At 42.9% G+C, this 18964-nt stretch overlaps 1 protein-coding gene across 8 annotated transcripts in view; it reads right to left on the bottom strand.

Moving 5' to 3' along the window:
* Dab1 (disabled 1) overlaps window positions 1-18964 on the bottom strand; it is a 1125345-nt gene that overhangs the window by 1040968 nt on the left and 65413 nt on the right. The gene's annotated exons all lie outside the window — the stretch shown is intronic.

Genomic DNA, 18964 nt, shown 5'->3' with positions numbered 1-18964 from the left:
TCTGATTAAAAGGCAAATAGACACTTTCTTTATTAGCTTTCACATCTTTAAAAAATGCATCAAAATCTGAAAAACTCACTGATAATTAGCCAGAAAACGAAGCTGAACCATTCAACCTGTAACTGTGGATGATTGTTAAGCCCCCATTCTTCCCTCTTCTCACCTCCCCTTGGTATCCATTGTCTATAGCAAGGCGTATTCATCTTCCTCCACAAAAAGAATCGGCTTCTTACAGAATAGAACTGTCAGCACCGTGGGAGCCTTGCTCTCTGGGTTCACCCCTCCTGTCAGGTTTCACAGTGCACAGCACCTCCTGGGTGGCTCCACTCCTGGTCTCTCTTCTAACATGTCAGGGACTCTTTTCTCCCCCAGCGGAGATCTGCAATGCCATCCCTTATGTTAGAACCACAGGACTTGCCCGCAGAACTTCTACACATTGCCACTTCTTCAGCATAGTTAAATTCTATATCCCAGCTGCCTCTGTAGGCTCAGCTCTCAAAGTCCCTCATTTCACTGAGACAGCAATCCCAGCAAGGAGAAAAGGAAATCAGACTACACAATTAGACTTAAAAGGGTCATGTAGTTTTTCATTCATTCATTCATCCATTTGTTCATTCATCCATCCATTCACACACTCATCTGTTCATTCATTCACTCACTCACTTATTCCCACTGTGTCAAAAATGCAAAACTAAATGCTATATGGCTCTTGTATGTGCGACCTTACAATCGAGCAGGAGGAACAGATGTTCTAGTATACATGTGACAGCTGTACCAAGTAGGTTGGGCTAAAGGAGAGTGACTCTGAAGGAGAGTTTCTGTCCCTGCTTAGCAGACCCAGAAAGAGCCACAGAATGGGTGCTACATGTTAGACTTCTACAAGACACCAGTGCATAGGCAGAATAATATAACATTATCAGTTACATAACTGAAAGACTAAGCAGAAGCTAAGGCATTCCCAACACAGCATCTCACATCTAAAGACAACTCAGGGCTGTGTCAGAAGATCCCCATTGGTATATGATATGAAAGCACGGATGTCCAAGGTGAGTACTGGGGAAGGGACACCATGCATCTGGGGTTGGTGTATGTGAGTTAAGGAGGCCCAGTGGGCAGGTGCAGACCTCTGAAGAGCTGCCAGCCAGTTCATGTCAGCATTGCTTGACTCAAAAATACCAACTCTAGAGCTGAAAGAGTTCTAGAAGAGGATGGCAGGTTACTGTTGTCACAGACAAGGGTTCCCAAGTGAATCTAGCTACTTAGCGACCCTGGGTCATCGGTTCAGTAGCTGGAGGCAATATTTCCCTCTGGAGGATATTTGACAATGTGTAGGGGCGCATTAACATTTACAACTAAGGGTTTGCTTTTGGAGTTTAGAGAGTGTGGAACAGGGGTTCTATAAACATCCTACAGGTCACAGGGCAGAACTACAAATATAAATAGCACCGAAGTTAGGGGCCTGTTCTATGCTATTACTGGAAGCTAATCAGCAGAGCAAGTGTCTCCTTCCTCCATTCAGCCATGCAGTCTTCCTCTAGCACCCCCTATTGGCAGAACCTAAGAAGAAGCACTGGACGAAGCAGAATCAGGGAACTGTGTTTCGGCTGCCCATCAGGAAGCTAAACACAGATGAGTGGGTTGGCAGGTGCCTGTCAGTAACCTAATAACTTGGGAGCATCACAGGCCAGGTTCTTACAACAGGTTAGGGTGCAGTGGCAGGTGCAGGACTGGCTCTGCAGTGGAAGAGACCCCTGAGAGGAGTGTCAAGAGAAGATCCTGTCACATGCAGGTACTCAGCACAGAATCTCAGGCTCTGGTTCCTCAACGACCCTACGACAAGAAGCTCCCGAACTCCACTTCTGAACTCACACTCTCGAGGGCATTTCGAGAGGACATCCATTCATCAGTCACATCTCAGAACATTTTGTGTAGTGGCCACACCAAGGTTTTATTGCCATCTATGCCTTATACTATTCAGTCATTCAGCCAAGCAGCAGTAGCACATGCCTTTAATCCCAGCACTCAGGAGGCAGAGGCAGGCAGATTTCTAAGTTTTAGGCCAGCCTGGTCTACAAAGTGAGTCAGGGCTACACAGAGAAACCCTGTCTCAGAAAAAAAAAATCAGTTATTCATAATCCTGTCACCTGTCACCTGGCACCTCCTCTCCCATGTTTCACATGGGAAAAGTGAGACTCAAAGTAGGCAAAGCCACTGTGCTCCAAGAAAGAGTCACTGAAGGTAATGGAAAAGTGGTTTCAGAGTGGGCGGGGGCTGAGGTGAAGTGACATCACTGTTAGGCACTTACAATATGAACATTGTTTAAGCATACCTGAGTTCTTAAAGAGTAGTAGTCCCCCACATTTCCCCCATGTATGTCATCCCCATGCATTTGCAGACTTGTCACAGAGCTCAGGACATTCACGTCTCCCAGAACCATGGTCTATTTGGAAAGGCAGACAATAGGATGATGTCAGCCCCTATGCTAGAACTATAGTAGGTTCAGGTCATATAGACAGGGTAACCGGGACATGAGAGCCCAGAGAAGTCTTTCTGCAAGAGGCAAGAGTAAAAGAGAAAGCAATGGGCATAGAGGAGGCAGCACACAGGCAGGCACACGTGTGTGAGGCTCTCACGTTCAGAGCTCAGAAATCTAATGAACCAAGGGCCACATGTGCACTATGGAAAGAGTTTAGACTGAAAACATTAAATGGAAATCCAGAGTGAGATATGCTGGGCATAGATGAGGGGAAAGTCAGCTAAGCTGAGAAGTCTAAACGTTATAGGGTAACGTATTATGTGAACACAGCCATTTATCTCCCTTGAAGTTTTGTCTCTACATCTGAAAACTGATGGTGAGACAGACGGATGTGTGCTGTGGCTGCCAAGCAGGGTCTGCGCTGTTCAAATGAAGCACTGTCACACTGAGATTCTCTCAGGAAGCCAGCACACATCACCACCACAGCAACCCAAAGAGACGTCAGAAAATACAGAATGGCAGCCTTCTTTTTCCTCTCATTTCCCTCCACCCCTACAGAGCAAAATGCCCCCTCTGGAAGCAAAATAGACTCCCCTCAGTCCTTTGCCAAAGCTTTCTCAAGCCATAATCCATAATGTGATCTTCATGGAAATTATATTCCAACTCCCCTCTGCTAGGAACACAAGCATGCATTATTATGGACTCAAAATGGCCTTTGTGCCTTCCCGCCTCTAGTGTGTGTCTTCCTAAGCGGCTGTCCTCGCTCGGCACCAGCCTGCGTGATAACATTATAATTTTGTGTACATTGTGCTCTCAGAAGCCATGCTGAGGCCAGCACGAGGAAACAGCAATTGACAGCAGGCCCTGGTGCATCCAGAAGGCACTGCAGCTTCCTCCTTTGTGAGCTTGACATGGTCCAGCCACATCCCCCCAAAAGGGCACAGGCACCAATGTTATCATGCCTCCTTAGTGGGTACTTGATAGAAAAGGAGACAGTTTGGACTGAAGGTGTTCTTGGCACAGAGAATGACTTGTGGTGGAAGGCAAGTTGCAGAGGGATAGCTTAGCCACCTGGAGCAGGTTATCTTTGATTGTTGGGATCCCTAACAAATGTGGCAGGAACTTAGAAACCATGGGGGTGATGATTGCTGGTATCCTTTCAGTCCATGACCTCTCTCTATTACAACAGTTCTCTCCTGAAATAATTTTTATATTGCTAATTAATGACTCTACAAATGTTGGAGATATATTTATTAAACGCACATTATGAGATAACACTTATGGGCACTGGGGATAAAATGAGGAACAAGGCACAATTTATGGTGCATGGAATGGAACTTGCACCATGTAGGAATCAATTGTGTGATTAGTGCAAACACTGATCTTTCTTGATTACGGGACCTCACCAGGGGACAGCGTCCCAAAGGGGTTAAACAAAAGGCACAGTTTGCCTGTCCTGGTGACATCAGCACCAGGCTTCACAACAGTTCAATTGCCAGCTGCTTTCTCTTTTACTTACTCTCTTCATTTGCATCGAGGAAGGCAGGCCAAAGCCTCTAAACAATTCCCTTATGCAGTAAGCCACAGACTCAAACAGAGCTCAGATTATCTATTTAATTCTTCAGCCTGCAAGGGGGCTTTTAGCATTGTCTATGCCTTACCCACAGGTAATGGATTAGTGCAGAGCCCAGGGGGAAAGGAATGAATACTGTGTTTAGCAGAAAAGTCATACAGCAGAGATAAGAACCCAGAGGATGAGAAGAGAGTCTAGGGAAGTTTTCACCACACCCCTATGAGGCTAGGCATCACAGAATCTGGACTGCTCAAAACATGTGGAAATGTCACCAGTACTATGCCACACGCCACACCACCTCCAAGCTCACCCGAGACAGGAGGCCATCAGCCATCAGGGAATAAGGTATAAGTTATGTTTTATGGAAAGAAAAATCCAAAGCAGCCAGTGTTTCCTTAGAAACCTTCGTGAGCTGAGAACAGGCAAGTAGTCACACAGGCAGAGCTGCATCCGAGCCCTTCATCAAAGATCACAACTCAGAAGGAGAAGGAAGAGACCATTAGGCTACACTGTCTTTTGGGCAAGGCCCAAAGAAATCATCCTCTGGCCATAGCCAGAAAGAGGCAGGTCTGGATTCCTGGTCTATGCAGCTGTAGCCAAGGCAGATTGAGTCAGCCAACGGCAGGAAGACTTGCGTGGCAGGAAGCCCTGGTAACCAGGAGGAAGAAGCCGCGCTCAGGAGGGATAGTTAGAGGAAATGAGGACCCACACAGAGATTCCTTTATGACTAAGCACAGGATCATTATATGACCTTCAGGATAAAACAGAGAAGACCCACTTTCACCTAATTCTGAAAGCATGCCAGATTCTTTCTGGGAGCTCAAGTACCAGTGCTAGAACTGGATGGGAATTCTGTGACTTGAGGCAAATTACTCAAATTCTCAGATCCTCCTCTGTTTAAAGGTCCCTGACATTGGGCAGTGTGAAGAACTAAGAGAGAGGCTGCTGCCAAGGACTTAGGACAGCATCTGGCTTACTTTAAGGAGTCAGTATTTCCTAGAACACATGAAATGAATGGCATCAAATTCATCCATATCCAAAGTCTGAAAGAAGCCATGGAGAGCATATATCGCGTTGTTCTGGTTAAACAAGATTCAGGAATAGCCTAAAGTAACTGGTTCTCTGAAGAGTGGCTGCCTCTGGGGAAACTAGTGAGTAGGGCATGATGCTGGGGTGCTGAGATGCTCTGTGAGTCGATACAGTAATTCCCTAAAGGCACGTCGACAGAAACTCCCCGTGCTGTACATTCCATATCATGGGGACACAACTGAGCCTATCGGTCACTATTTTTTGGGATTCATCATGTGAGTCAACAGCTTCAGGAAGCAGAGAGGATGGGATAGACCTAAGGAGTGGAGGCTGAGCCTCCTGCAGCACTCTACACTACATGTGGAGGCTGGCCATTGGAGCCCCAAATCCCTGAGCTAGGCACGGCTGCTTGCTCAATATCATAGGAAAGGAACACAGAATGGTCGTGTGGAGCCCTGAGATAGGTCAGTGTCCAGCTTTTGTCATGAGGCATCAGGACAAGGTTTCTTCATAAAGCCTGTATTTGAGTGGCAGCTGTTCAGAATACATGCCATTGTGTCCAATTCTCAGAGGACCAACCAAGTGCATAAGTGTTGAACCTCGGCAGAATGAGCTCTGCTGCAATGCTAACTGGATGCACAGCATTTGAGCCTAAGTTCAAATTTACAAAATGTCCTAAACTGTATCTACAGCACATTTGTCAGGCTTAAGAAAATAAAGTTTATGATGAAGCCTTCATAGTGCCCAAGCCCCTCGGTTATACCCATGCTAGGGCAATGTGTTTCTGCTAAGTTGCTAATATAAGATGGGAGGCTGGACCACTAATGGACATGACACTTCTTGCCTTTGAAGAAAAGATGCAATCTGACAGGTGGATCATGCACATGTATCACTAAGCCCAGCAACGTGAGGTACAGGAAAAGAAATGTAGGGAATGCATAATGTCCATTACCCATCTACGGAAGAGTTCATGACCAAGGTAGGGAGAATGGAATTACTGAATGCCAGCTGTATATTGGACACTTAATGGGCACTGTAATAAACAAGCCGATGTCTATACCCTGGAGAATTCAAGGTTAATAGCGAGGAAAGCTTTTCAAATAACAATTATAATGCATATTCATGAATACAAGTAAATTAGCCTAGAAATAGTGGTGGTTGTTTTTTTGGTTTTTGTTCTCTCTTTTTTTAAAGAAAAGTAAAGTGCTTTAGAAATCTATGCTGAGGTTGGGTGACTTGTAAATAATGGGGAGTTATGGAAGATGGGAAATAATTAAACCTTATATTTATGGAATATTGAAGTGTTATATAAAACTCCTGGTGATTTTGCGTATATAATAAATATATATGTATATATAGTCATCATAATCTCATAAGCAAGTGTTACCAACATCCCACTTCACAGAAGAGAAAAGTAAAGACTTTAAGTAACTCACTTAAGGTTATAGAGCTAATAATCACAAAACTACAATGTGGAGTCCTGAGTTAGGGTTTAAGCACCCATGGTCACCAAGACACTACAGATCAAGTTGAAGATTAAGGACTTTACTCTTTGGCAATAGACATCAACTACGGGGTCTAAAATAAGGACTGACTCCCTCAGAGTCTCTTGTCAGAAAGATTGAGTTGAGCTAGGCCTGATGACTCATGCCCATAACCCTAATACTTGGGAGGCTCAATCAGGAGAATTACCATGAGTTCAAGGTCAGCTTCCAGGCAAGCCTTGGCCAGTGTAAGACTCTGCCAAGAAGGAGGAGGAGGAAGAGGAGGAGGAGGAGGAGGAAACCAACTCAAAAGACTGAGTTGGCTATAACATAAAGACTGAGAGGCAAGGAATACAAGTGTAGATGTGTCATAGCTGGTTAGGAGGCCTTGTCACTGTGCTGGGAAGAGTGGCTGAGCAAGGAAGTGTCAATCAATAGGCACAGAAGGGCTAAGTCAGGTTACTTAAGGGGCAGAGGTAGCCACAATTTATGGCAGATGGGAAGCAGAGTATGAAAGGGAAGAAGATAGAAAGGATGAGCCTCCAAGAGCAGATTCAACCTTGACAGGCAGGTACAGCCTTTAAGATAATGGAAAAGAGGATAGTTTATCGCAGCAAAGGACGGTTATACAGGAGACTGACGGCACTGTCAACTCTCTGAACTTAGGTGTGTGAATTGAGAAGGCTGACCCAAATAAACACCACTCTTAAGTAGCTGTCAGCCCGTGACATGCTTATTTCCTTCTTTCTGTCCCCCTTGCCTCCATTCCTCCTCTCTCTAAAGTAAACATAATTATGCTGGATTTTAAAAAAAAGTGGGATAGTTCATGCAGATATTCAATCAGCATAGATAAATGCAAAGAGGATGAAAGCTACATGAAGCTCCATCAGTATCACCTCGATGAGGTCGCCCAACCTTTCATAACCATAAGGATCCACACACGTACACACAGAGGCATGCGTGTACATGATGCAAATCTTTCTAATTTGGACATTTCTCCCCATTTATTGCATTCCAGAAATCCTTCAAGTCAAAAGCACGCATATGGGCCTAAGCCATATTTGGGAGCTAGGTGGGATTCCAAGTTCTGTGTTTATCCTAATCTACTGAGACTTTCATGATGGACAAGCAAGGACATGGGCAAATCCTTGTCCAGACCCCAGACATCTGTAAGACTGCACAGATTTAATAAAATTAGCCCATTGCAGCCAAGCTGGAAATGATGCAACAGCAATACACAACCTGAGAAAAAACATCATCCTTGATTGGCTCCTGAACTTTGTGTCTGAGAAGTGGAAATCTCTGCCTTCTTGCTTGGCACTGTCCCCCAGGGCCACCCACCTCAGGCTTTAGTTGACAAGGAAGTCCCAAGAGGGCAGAGTAGGCTGCTGATGACTTCTTAGCTGAGAGAAACAGCTTGGTGGATTGAAATGGATGCCTGAAGCCCATTCAAATCCAGGGAGATCTCCTTGGAACTCATGGTCTGCATGGCGGCTCTCATAGCTCCGGTAATCTAAGACAAGCATAATTCTAGCTAAGGGTACTCAGGTGGTCCAAGGTATATACACATTCCTGGATGATCCTGAGACATAGGAAATATACAGAGCTCACAAAATAGGGGTGGGGTAGGGGACAGAGTGAGAGATGTTCAAGGCTACTATAGCAGCTTTGAAAAGTATCTGAACTTGTAGTCTGTGGAGAGTACTCTCTAGTTTGAAGTGCCCGAAAATAAACTCTGTGCGTTTTGGCTAGTCACAGTTATCCAAACAGAAGGTGAGGGCAGCTGTTAGGCTTAAAGACAGAAATGGAAAACTATTGACCATAGATGATGGTAGCTGCATACTCCATGAAGAGGGGATGCATTGCACAGATGTATACAATGAGAGCTATTAAACGGTGCACCAGAGATCTGGCAAACATCATGCATGTGCATACACATGTCATTATAGAGGAGTGACAGGATGCTTGAAGAGCTTATTTTGTGAGCTCTGAATTCCATGGCCAGTTGTAAAGCCATCCTCCGGGCATCACTGGGTAGAGATACCTCCGTTTCCATGGAAGGTTCTTTGTTTCGCAAAGATGGAAGCTACTGAAATTGCTAGCCAGCGTGTATCAGCAAAGACTGTGACAAGTGTGGCTTCAGCACTCCTCAGGATCACCTACTTCACCTTGGTGACAGGTGAGCCACACAACCCTCCAAAGCAGGAAGTCAGTGAAAAGGCTTTTTCCAATTGCCTGGGCGGGGGGGTCCAAAGCCTGTTTAGCTAATATAATTTCTAATAGCCTCCTTCTTAGACTGGGGAATCATCATTAAAACAACACTTGTCTCCAAAGAGAACACTGCTGTGATTCTCACCCACACACTCTAACAAAAGTGTTCCTCAGGATGTGCTTTTGAGGACAGCCAGCCAGTGGCTAAATCCCTGGGCATGGACACTAACTATTCTTTGTCCTTTCACTTCACACACACGCACACACACACACACACACACACACACACACACACACAGGAGGAGGGATGGAAGGAAAGGGAGAGAAACTGGTAGAGAGAGAGACAGACAGAGACAGAGACAGAGACAGAGACAGAGACAGAGACAGACAGGGAATTTCAACAGTGACTCAATCCAACCTTCACTATCACTAGAATCCCTTCATCACACCCTCATCAGTTATTTTCCAGATCTGATGTAAACATTCTAGGTAGAAACAGCAGATTACATGACAGTGAAGATCTGGGTCATGTTCAATCAGAGGATGTATTTTGGTCGATGAACTTTTCCATTTCAAAATGTGGCTTTTGACTTACTGAAAAAAAAAAAAAAGCAAGATGCATACAACTATGGGCGGGGCCCGTTCCCCTGTGAAGCAAAGACTAGCTGATGAATATATATGAGCAGAAGGGAAGGTGGATCCTCCCATCACCACAGTCTGCATCACTACTGCCATCCCCTAATGACAGTGAGATCCCATCCTTCACACACCAGTGCTGTTGGTCTTAAGATAGAGAAAGACAGGTCTGCTCCAGAACTCTTGCCCATGAAAGAAAGGGAAAGGAAGACCAGGGAAGCATTGTCCCCTTCTGTCAAGATGGGTCAGTAAAGCGCCTGGCCTTAAATGCTGAGGATGTGAATGCTGCCCTCCTTAGCCTAGGACATCTCCCTCTGTAAGACAGTGCCTCCCCTTCCTCCATCCCACCCCTGCACACCTCTCCAAATTCCCTATGTCATTCTGCAAAAGAAGTCTTCCCTCTGCATCCCCTGACAGACAGGAGGTAGCTGCCAGATGATAACATCTGTAAAGGGTCATGAACATTCCAGATGGAAGCTCGTACAATAGAGCACATATGTTAACATGTCGAGTGGTATTAAAGTGGCTTATCTACAGCCAGGTGACACTCTCATACAAATGGGTAACAAAGCTATGGTCAGACAATGCTAAGCAGCACCCCAGCCCAGACTGCTTGGCAGACATATAAACCAACTAAATTCTGGAGAGGAAATCTACGGTTGGCATCTGGATGCCAAAACCAAGAAGAGCTTTTATACAGGAGTCACTATTATTATTAAAAGGCAAAAAAGTAGGCAGGAAGGAGGTGACGATTCATGACAGTGATGTCACCAGCAGTCATTGTGGACTACCATTGAGTATACACCTTGATTGCTTGTTTCCTTTGATTCTTTAAAGACATCATTTTCTTTATGACTATTTTCAGTTGTCCCAGGATGAAAGACTGAAGCTTAAGGAGGTAAGTGATGCTGTGAAGAGTGTACATATAACTAGATTGTAGGAAGACCTGAATTTCAGCTTCAGGGCTTGCTTCTTTCTTTTCTTTTTTTTTAAGATTTATTTATTATGTTTATATGAATACACTATAGTTGTCTTCACACACACCAGAAGAGGACATCATATTCCATTACAGATAGTTGTGAGCCACCATGTGATTGCTGGGAATTGAACTCAGGACTTCTGGAAGAGCAGTCAGAGCTCTTAACCACTGAGCCATCTCTCCAGCCCCCCAGGGCTTGATTCTTTTGCTGTAATGCAATTTCCCTTCACTCTGCTTTGTGGAAGAAGCTAAAACATTGAATTTACTCAGTACTTGTTGTATGCAAGGCTTGACTTGCTTTGTTTTAACCCTTACCAAAGCATAGTCCACATAGTATCCAATTCGCAGATTTAAATGTAATTCCAAGCTCTTTAGTAAATTCATAGCGCCATGCAATTATGCTGTGACTGTTGATGAGGATAGCTTTAGATCAAAGCAGATCTCTTATGACACCTAGGTCAATCCAGTCTCCATGCCCAGTGCCAGCCACTCACTTTGTTGCTTACTGCCTCTGCAGAGTTGCTTTTCTGGATGTTCTTACAAGGAGAACTCGATAGTATGATATGTTACACATGGGCTTCACTTTACTAAGTAGAGTAGTTTTCAGGCTCACCCATGGTCCGGCCTTCTCCTAGGTTGATTGCTCTTTGATGAGACAAAAATACTATATTTTGTGTATCTTTGCATTGACACATGATCATCTGAACTCTGTCTAGTTACTATGATTCTTTATATAATATCTCTCACATCTTCACGGAAGCCTCTGATGGACGGATAGATAGATAGATAGATAGATAGATAGATAGATAGATAGATAGATAGATAGATAGATAGATGATAGATACTTATAAGCAAACTTGCTGGGCTACTGATAAACTTATATTTAAGTTTGTAAGAAACTGGTTTTCCAAACTGTTTATACAATCTTATGCTTTCATTAAAATAGTTGAAAGAATTATATATGTTGTAAACTCCAGTTTCTTCCTATCCTTTCCAACATGTACATATGCATTGTGGAGTGAACTGCAGTGCAGTTTTAACTTGCATTTCCCTAATCATAAGTGATGTCATAGCTCTTTTTATGTGTTTACTACCTGTATTCTTCTTTCGGTAGAACAGCTATTCAAATCTTTGCCTTTTAAAAATTAAAGTTCTCTTATGATAAGATATATGTATATATGTATGTATATGTATATTTCACTATTCACTATTGCGCCAGGAAGATCAATATGGCCCTCACTACTGTAGAGAAAATAAATTAGAAAAACATTTCAATCTCTGCCCTGGGTCATCCCCAAGCCAATACCAAATCATAGCATTCTGTTCCCTGGTGTATTCTGGTAGGCAGTGGCTCAGTGAAATCCACCATGTGGTTACATGTTCTACACCAGGACCAAACAAAACAAAATAAACCCCACCAAGTTAAAAATGCAAGCACTTCTGAAAGAATGGCGAATTTCTGGCTTCCCGTGAAATAACAAGGCCTAACTATACCAGGCCAGCATTTCACTTGCTGCAAGGATTTCTGCAAGAGCTGTGTAGCAGTCGCCCCCTCCAGACAGAGCCTGCACTTACCAGGAAGGCCTCAGCCCAGTCCTTAGCATTCCAGCTCTGGGACTTGAGAACTGGTACTTCTATAGCATCCTACCCTGACATTTAGCATCCCACTGCCTTACACAAGGCTGTTTAATACAGACACTTCCTTACTTGAGTGAAGTAAACCTGACTTTACTAGAATATATGTAAGAACCAGATGGTAGAGTATCTAACAAAAGAGTTTATAAGTAGGACAAGCTTTGCTGAAGGTGGTATAAAAACGAGTCTCAAATATGTCTCTTCAAATCCAATATGGAAGACAGGCAACAGGGACTGCTCTGACAAAAGAAACAAGTGATGTTAGAGTTGTTGTCAGTCACCCTAATTCACAGAGGGAACTGAGGGGCAAAGATAGCAGTAATCAGCCTGAGTCATATGCCTGGAAGGGAAGTAGTACAGTAGCCCAGGTAGGTGGCTCTGAGCCCTCTGCACTTGAAAGGTGTCTGTCAGCTGCTTTCTGTGTTCCTGTGCAAGGGAAAAGTCTTATTGAAACTAGGCATGGTGGCAGATGCCTGAAACCCCAGCATCTGAGAGCTGGAAGCAAGGGGATCCGGAGCCCAGCCTAAGCATTGGCTATAGAATGGGTTCTAGGCTACTCAAGGCCACATTAGATTTTGTTGAATACCAGTGCAGGATGAGGTGATTGAAAAGCAAAGCTAGTCGGATGTGACAATATAACTGACTTAATAGTCACATGTTTGTGGGGCAGGTGGGGCAGAGTCATATGTTCCCTTAGCAACAGCTGTCCTTGCTACCAGGCCTGGTGCACTTTAGCTGTAAGGAGACTCTGAAGAAGAAAACTGACCCATGAGGTGCATTTCTGCTTTTATTAATTCCTCTATTTCAGTGGCCCTGGAAAGTACATACAACCATTCCCACATAAGCAAACTGAAAATGACAGCCATGCCACAAAACAGCCTATACTCACTCCAGAAATGAAGGGCAGACACACACCACAAAATATCAGAACTTTTATAAGAGTCCCAAATCCACTGTATAAAGGGAGAATGGTTGAGTATCTACTTTTAAATCTGTGAAATGGGTACAAACAAACAAGTCCACTTCCCAGGGGCTTTGTGAAAATCCGTGGCTACATCAGGTGCAGACAGAGTTTAGAAACAGAAGCACAGATTGAGGGAGCCATAAACCCTGGCAACACAGTCTCTATCCTTTGGGCATTCTAAAAGCAGTTGTTTCCCAGAATACCAGGGCTCACCTACCAATTAAAGAAATAGCCCTTCTGTCCTTTCCGAACACTTCCCACTTTGGAAAGCTATTGGAAGTAGCCACTAACTCCCATCCTTCCCGAAACTAAGTCTACCTCATCTCTGTCTCTTACAAGTAGAAACACAAACCTATGAACATGCACATACATATACTCACACACACACACACACACACACACACACACACACACACACACACCTTGTTTGTGGGATGAACCGTATCCTCACTTCCTCCTCTAAAGTCCAAAGCTGCACTCCATCAAAGCATTGCTATTAGGAAACATGAGTAATCAAGTCAAACTGAAGCCACACGCTAAGTCCTAATCCAGTAGGACTGGTACCCTTCTTAGAGAAGGCAATTTGAACACAGGGACTTTTACCATGTGAAGATTGGGAGACATGCTGCCACAAGCAATGACACACAGGTAACTAAAGGGAGGCTTATAAGAGGGCCTCCCTCATGACCCTCAGAAGCCAACCCTGTAGACACGTTGATCCTACTTTGAGATGCCAGCACTGCAAGGCAGTAAATATCTCTGTTTAAGCTCAGTTCTTAGCACCTCATCACTGTAAGCATAGAAAGCAAACATGTGCACATGGATGTATGCACAGCCTTGGTCGTGGACACTGTGTCTCTTGCCCATTTTTCTCATTTCTCTAAATTGTTCAGCAGCCCTTGACTGCTCCTGTTCAGTAACATGGGTTCAGTGACGCCACAGGATTGGTACCACCTCATTTCTTCCTTCTCACATCTTCATGTCTAATCTATATTTTATGAACATCTACAAATGCCTTCCATCACGTACATAAACTCTCACACATTCCATCCTCAACCACTGGAATAAACTTTTTCCTGGGAGAATATGAATCTTTTACAGCGAAACGTCTGGCCTTGAAAATAGTCAGATTAGGCTGTAAACTTGGTTGGCTTTCCTCACATTTAAAATGACAATTAAAGCTAACCATGGGATGGGGAGTCAATCTTGAGTGTTGTTACTGTTAGAAAGGAGGAAGTTCTAGGGCCACTGCATGTTGGAGTCCCGTAGTTGATGACAGTGTACTGTATTATATCAAAAAGCTTCAAGAAAGGATTTTGAATGGCTTTACTGTAAAAAAATAGTAAATGTTTCAGAGAGAGAGATTTATTCTGCTGTTGATTTGAACATTATGTAGCCTGTGCATGTATAAAAATATCACACAGCATCCCATAAATATGCACATGTTCAATTTCAATCGACTTTTTGATTTAACCTTTCCACTTTTTATGTAGCATACAAAGCAATGGGTTTCAGGGTGGCATTCCCATGCACATGTGTCATTATACTTAGTTCTAATCTACCTCTCTTCCCACTGTTCTCTTCTGCCCCTCTCTGACTGCTTCCTTTCTTTCTCCTATCCTTCCGTCTTACTGGCCCTTTCTAGTTCTCTCTCTCTCTCTCTCTCTCTCTTTCTCTCTCTCTCTCCTCCCCCCATACATACACACACACACACACACACACACACACACACACATACACACACACACACACGGACAGGCACCCACAGCAAACAAATCTAAAAATAAACAAAATCATTGGGAAAACAAAGCAAGCTTGGCCAATGACCCCACTACTTTCAGTCAAGGTACTCTCCTGACTACCCTCTGAGACCAGCAAACTACCATGTAAAGAGTTAAATTGCAAGTAGTTTGGACTTCTCAGGACACAAAGTCTCTGTTGCATTTTCATCTTTTGTCTCTTTTATAGCTATTAAAAACTTAGCAATAATTCTCATTTACTAGGGTACACACTAAAGACTGAGACCCACATAATCCCTTGCAAGCCCTGGGCTCTCACAGCTAAGGTGACAAAAAGCAGCCACAAAATCAGGCTTCCAGGCTTCCAGCTCACCCTCTGATCAGCCTGTCAGCCTTCTCCCATGAAGTACAGTAGTCCCTTAAAGATGCAGTTCCTAATTTATCAAGAGCTTTCGCCCTGGGTGAGTATTGAACTTTATCAGAAACTTGTTGGCATGGATTAAGACAATCCATATTCTCAATAAATCCTATTGATAAAGGGCATGCTAATTGCTTTGCATCCCAAGCTTGCATCTCTGAGATAAATTCTAGTTGGTCATGGTACACAATCCATGATGTTTCTGTGCTTGATTTTCTAATGCATTGAGAGCTTTACATCTATATTCATAAGAACTATTGCTTTGTAGCTTCACTGCCCCTGCCTGGTATGATACCAGGTTAATATTGGCCTTGCTGATTGAATGATCTGGGAAGTGTCTATCCTTTTAGACATTGGAAGAATTTGTCAAAAAAAAAAGTCAATTCTTCAAAATTTTCAAAATTCAGCAAGAAAGTCCCCTAGACTGATATAAAAAAATAACAACTTATCTTGTTTCTTTCCTTATTATAAGCCTACTCACTTTTTAATCTATTTGAATCAGTTTTATTAATTTGTATCTCTCTCTAGATGACTATCTTTTTCATCAGTTGTCTAATTTGGTAGCATAACGTCATTCACAGAATTCAGTCTAGCAAAAGTTTTATAAATTTTGTTGATGTGAGTTTATCCTTTTAAAGAAGGTAGGTTCCAAAGTATTAGAGTAATGCCTCTATTGCACCAGAAAGCACATCTTGCCTATCGGGTCATTACTGTAGCTTGCAAGACTTACAACTGGGGAAGACAGTTGAAACTTACAACTGCAACAAGTGGCAGCTGAAGAAGAAGCCCACAACTGCTCAGAGTGCTGACAATAAGTGGAAAAAGTAGAGTGCAAAGGTGCTAAATGAGAGAGCTGCATCAATACCTCCAAGTTCAGACCACCACAGAAGAAGAGGTGGAGAGAATATAAATGCTAAATATGGGGAGATGTTTAGGAAGATGATATATAGTCTTTGTACTCATTGGACAATGTACATGCATTCAGTATACATGAATACATTGCAACTGTAGTTATCCACTCAAGTCCTGTACAAGATTGAACTCATTAGTATTTCATCAAGGACAGGGTGGGGTGGAGCTGGAGCATATTGCTCCATTCCTCCCTGATGGACCGTTGGCAGTTAAGGTTGTTGAGGAAGGGGTACTACTTTTGACAGTAGTAATTGGTCATTGGCAATTGCTACAGTAAATGCTTTTAAACTCAGCTGAGAAAGAAAGTCCAATTAAAACCAGTGGATAGCACACACTAAAAATGACATGAAAGTGGGAGGGCACATGTGAAGAAGTTTGGGGGGGGGTTGAGGGCAAGTGATGACAGGAGAATGAGAGGTGAAAATAATTAAAATTCTTTATATAAATGTATGGAACTGTCAAAGAATAGAAAAAGTAAAAAATCAAAAAGAAATGTCTCTCTAGACTCAGACCTGCTTTTGATGTTCTATTTCATTTGCATCGATTAGAAATGTGTTATACTGTTCTTTGTGATTTATGGTTTAGAGTTGTATTCCCACATTTCTTTCAGGTGTTTTCAAATTGATGGGTGTCACTTGAAAACATACTGTGTAAAATTTATATTGTTTTCAACTTTGCAGGGCCTAGTTTTCTCTTCTATCTCTACCCCAGAATTGTGTGCACTCGGAGAGACTGCTTCTGCCGCTGCTTAGGTAAGGAGCCCTATGGATGGCCGTGCTGATTCATAGTGTTGTTCCTGTCATCTCCTTGCCAATTTCTGTTTGCCAGGTCAGCCAACTTAAAGAAGAAGAACTTTCCATCCCCATTGTTAAATGATGTGTATACAGATGCTACAACTTTACAAATGATGAAAAGACAACCATCATAAGTAAAAAATATTTACTATTTCCTCCTTAACCTACCATAATCTCTACTAGTGTGGGCTTTGCCCCTATGGGAACAGATCTTTCCTGGTGCAGACTAAGTGAGTTTCTAAGTTACAGTTTAAGAAGGACCTCAATATGTGATATAAATAAACTACCTTCTTCAGCAGCAGTTTCCTTTTAAAGATAGAGATTTCTTTAAATGTGGCACACACCTTTGTTACCTCTAATCTCTGAATAGATCAGGTTAGGCCATTGCTTCTCAACCTTCCTAACGCTGTGACTCTTATGTTGTGGTGACCTTCAACCATAAAATTACTTTTATTGTTACTTTATAACTGTAATTTTGCATATATATATATATATGTATATATACATATACATATATATGTATGTGTGTGTGTGTGTGTGTGTGTGTATAATGTAAATATCTGATGTGCATGGTAGTCTTAGGCAACTCTTGTGAAAGGGTGATTTGACTCCTACAGGGGTCAAAAGCTATAGGTTGAGAACTGCTGGGTTAGATGTTCTATAAAGAATAGATCCCAAAAAATAGGACAAGAAGCCCAGATCTGAATTCTGCAAACTACTTGCAGTTAGATCATCAGACCCCTTCTTCAGTGTTTAGGTTTATAATGACACTAAATAAAAAGACAAAGTTGGAGGTCTCAAGTCCTCAGACCTAACATCAAACATAGAAAATCCCAGTGGTACCTACGAACCATTAGAAGATGATAGGTTACAAAAAGAATCTGATGCTTGTCCTGATGGCTGTAGCAAGAATTCTAAGAAATGACTAGCTGTTCACAGCAGGCATTCACATGAGCTTATGTTCTGGGGAAGGCCACGTTTTCTCTGGCTAGCAGATGTTTTGTTATCTGACATTTAGAAATAAGGCAAATTTATTTTTGCCATTATGCATAATGGGTCTCAAAAAATAAACGAAAACCCTTTTACTATAATTCAGAATGCATTTTGCTTTTCTGAAAGTTACAATGGTAAAGCTCTTAAAAGCCAAGGCATGGGGACAAATGTAAGAGAATAATACAACTGAGTTTGTGTCTACGGGAACAGCCAGAGACTGGTCATGTTTAGCATGAAGAAGAGCAGATGGAACCCAACTGGCCTATTACACTAAAAAAAAAAAAAAAAAAAAAAAAAAAAAAAAAATCAGGACTTCTGTCTCATTAGCTGGCTAAATGCCCCCTCCCACATTAGCTATCTTTTCTATTCCTTGGTATAACTGCTATTTGTTTGATAAGAAATTTCCAAATAACAAAATCTAGTCCTGGTTCAAGTCATCAGTCTCAAAGCAAACCCTTCCTATGGTCTAAAAATGAGGGGAAAGTGGGAAAGGAGAAGGCGAAAAAAGGCCCATGGGTTTATGGTCTCATTAGCTGCAGACATCTGAGGCTTTCAATAGTGGAGGAAATGCACAAATGAAACCCCAGGACTGTCTTTCTGATGCATCTATAAAGCTTGCAGCAAATCTATGCTGGGCACGCATCTCACTGCCCTGCCATGTGGCAGTCACCCAGACTGGCTCTTTCTAGCCTGAAGCTCTCCAAACAGCACAGGAATCTGGAATGCTTTCCTGATTGGACAACTGGCCTGGCTGTAAGGTCCTGCTTCATGCTGACTTGTGAAGTCTACTGCAGCTCTTTGAAGGCTGCGAATCTCTGATGTATGCTATCCCTCTGCCAATACTTTTGGCAAAAGGGCTTCATGCTGGAATTTTCAGCGGTGTCTAGACCCTCAAACCTTATCAGTTGCTCTCATCATTGCCCAGCCACTAGTGACACACTCCTGGAAACTGGTGCACTCTACAAAAAAACAAGAGAAGCCACTGTGTTGAAGGCAAAGAAGAGTTCTTGCTCCCTGGAGAATGTATTTAGAGAAGATTCTGTTCTCTGAACCAACAGCCCAGGAATCACTGTTGTTTCATGGAAATCAAAAAGAAGCATGAAGTTGCCATACAACTAAGG

This window comes from Mus musculus, chromosome 4, assembly GCF_000001635.26.
Source record: "Mus musculus strain C57BL/6J chromosome 4, GRCm38.p6 C57BL/6J".
Taxonomy (NCBI): Eukaryota; Metazoa; Chordata; class Mammalia; order Rodentia; family Muridae; genus Mus; species Mus musculus.
This window is presented reverse-complemented; position numbering and strand designations above follow the sequence as displayed.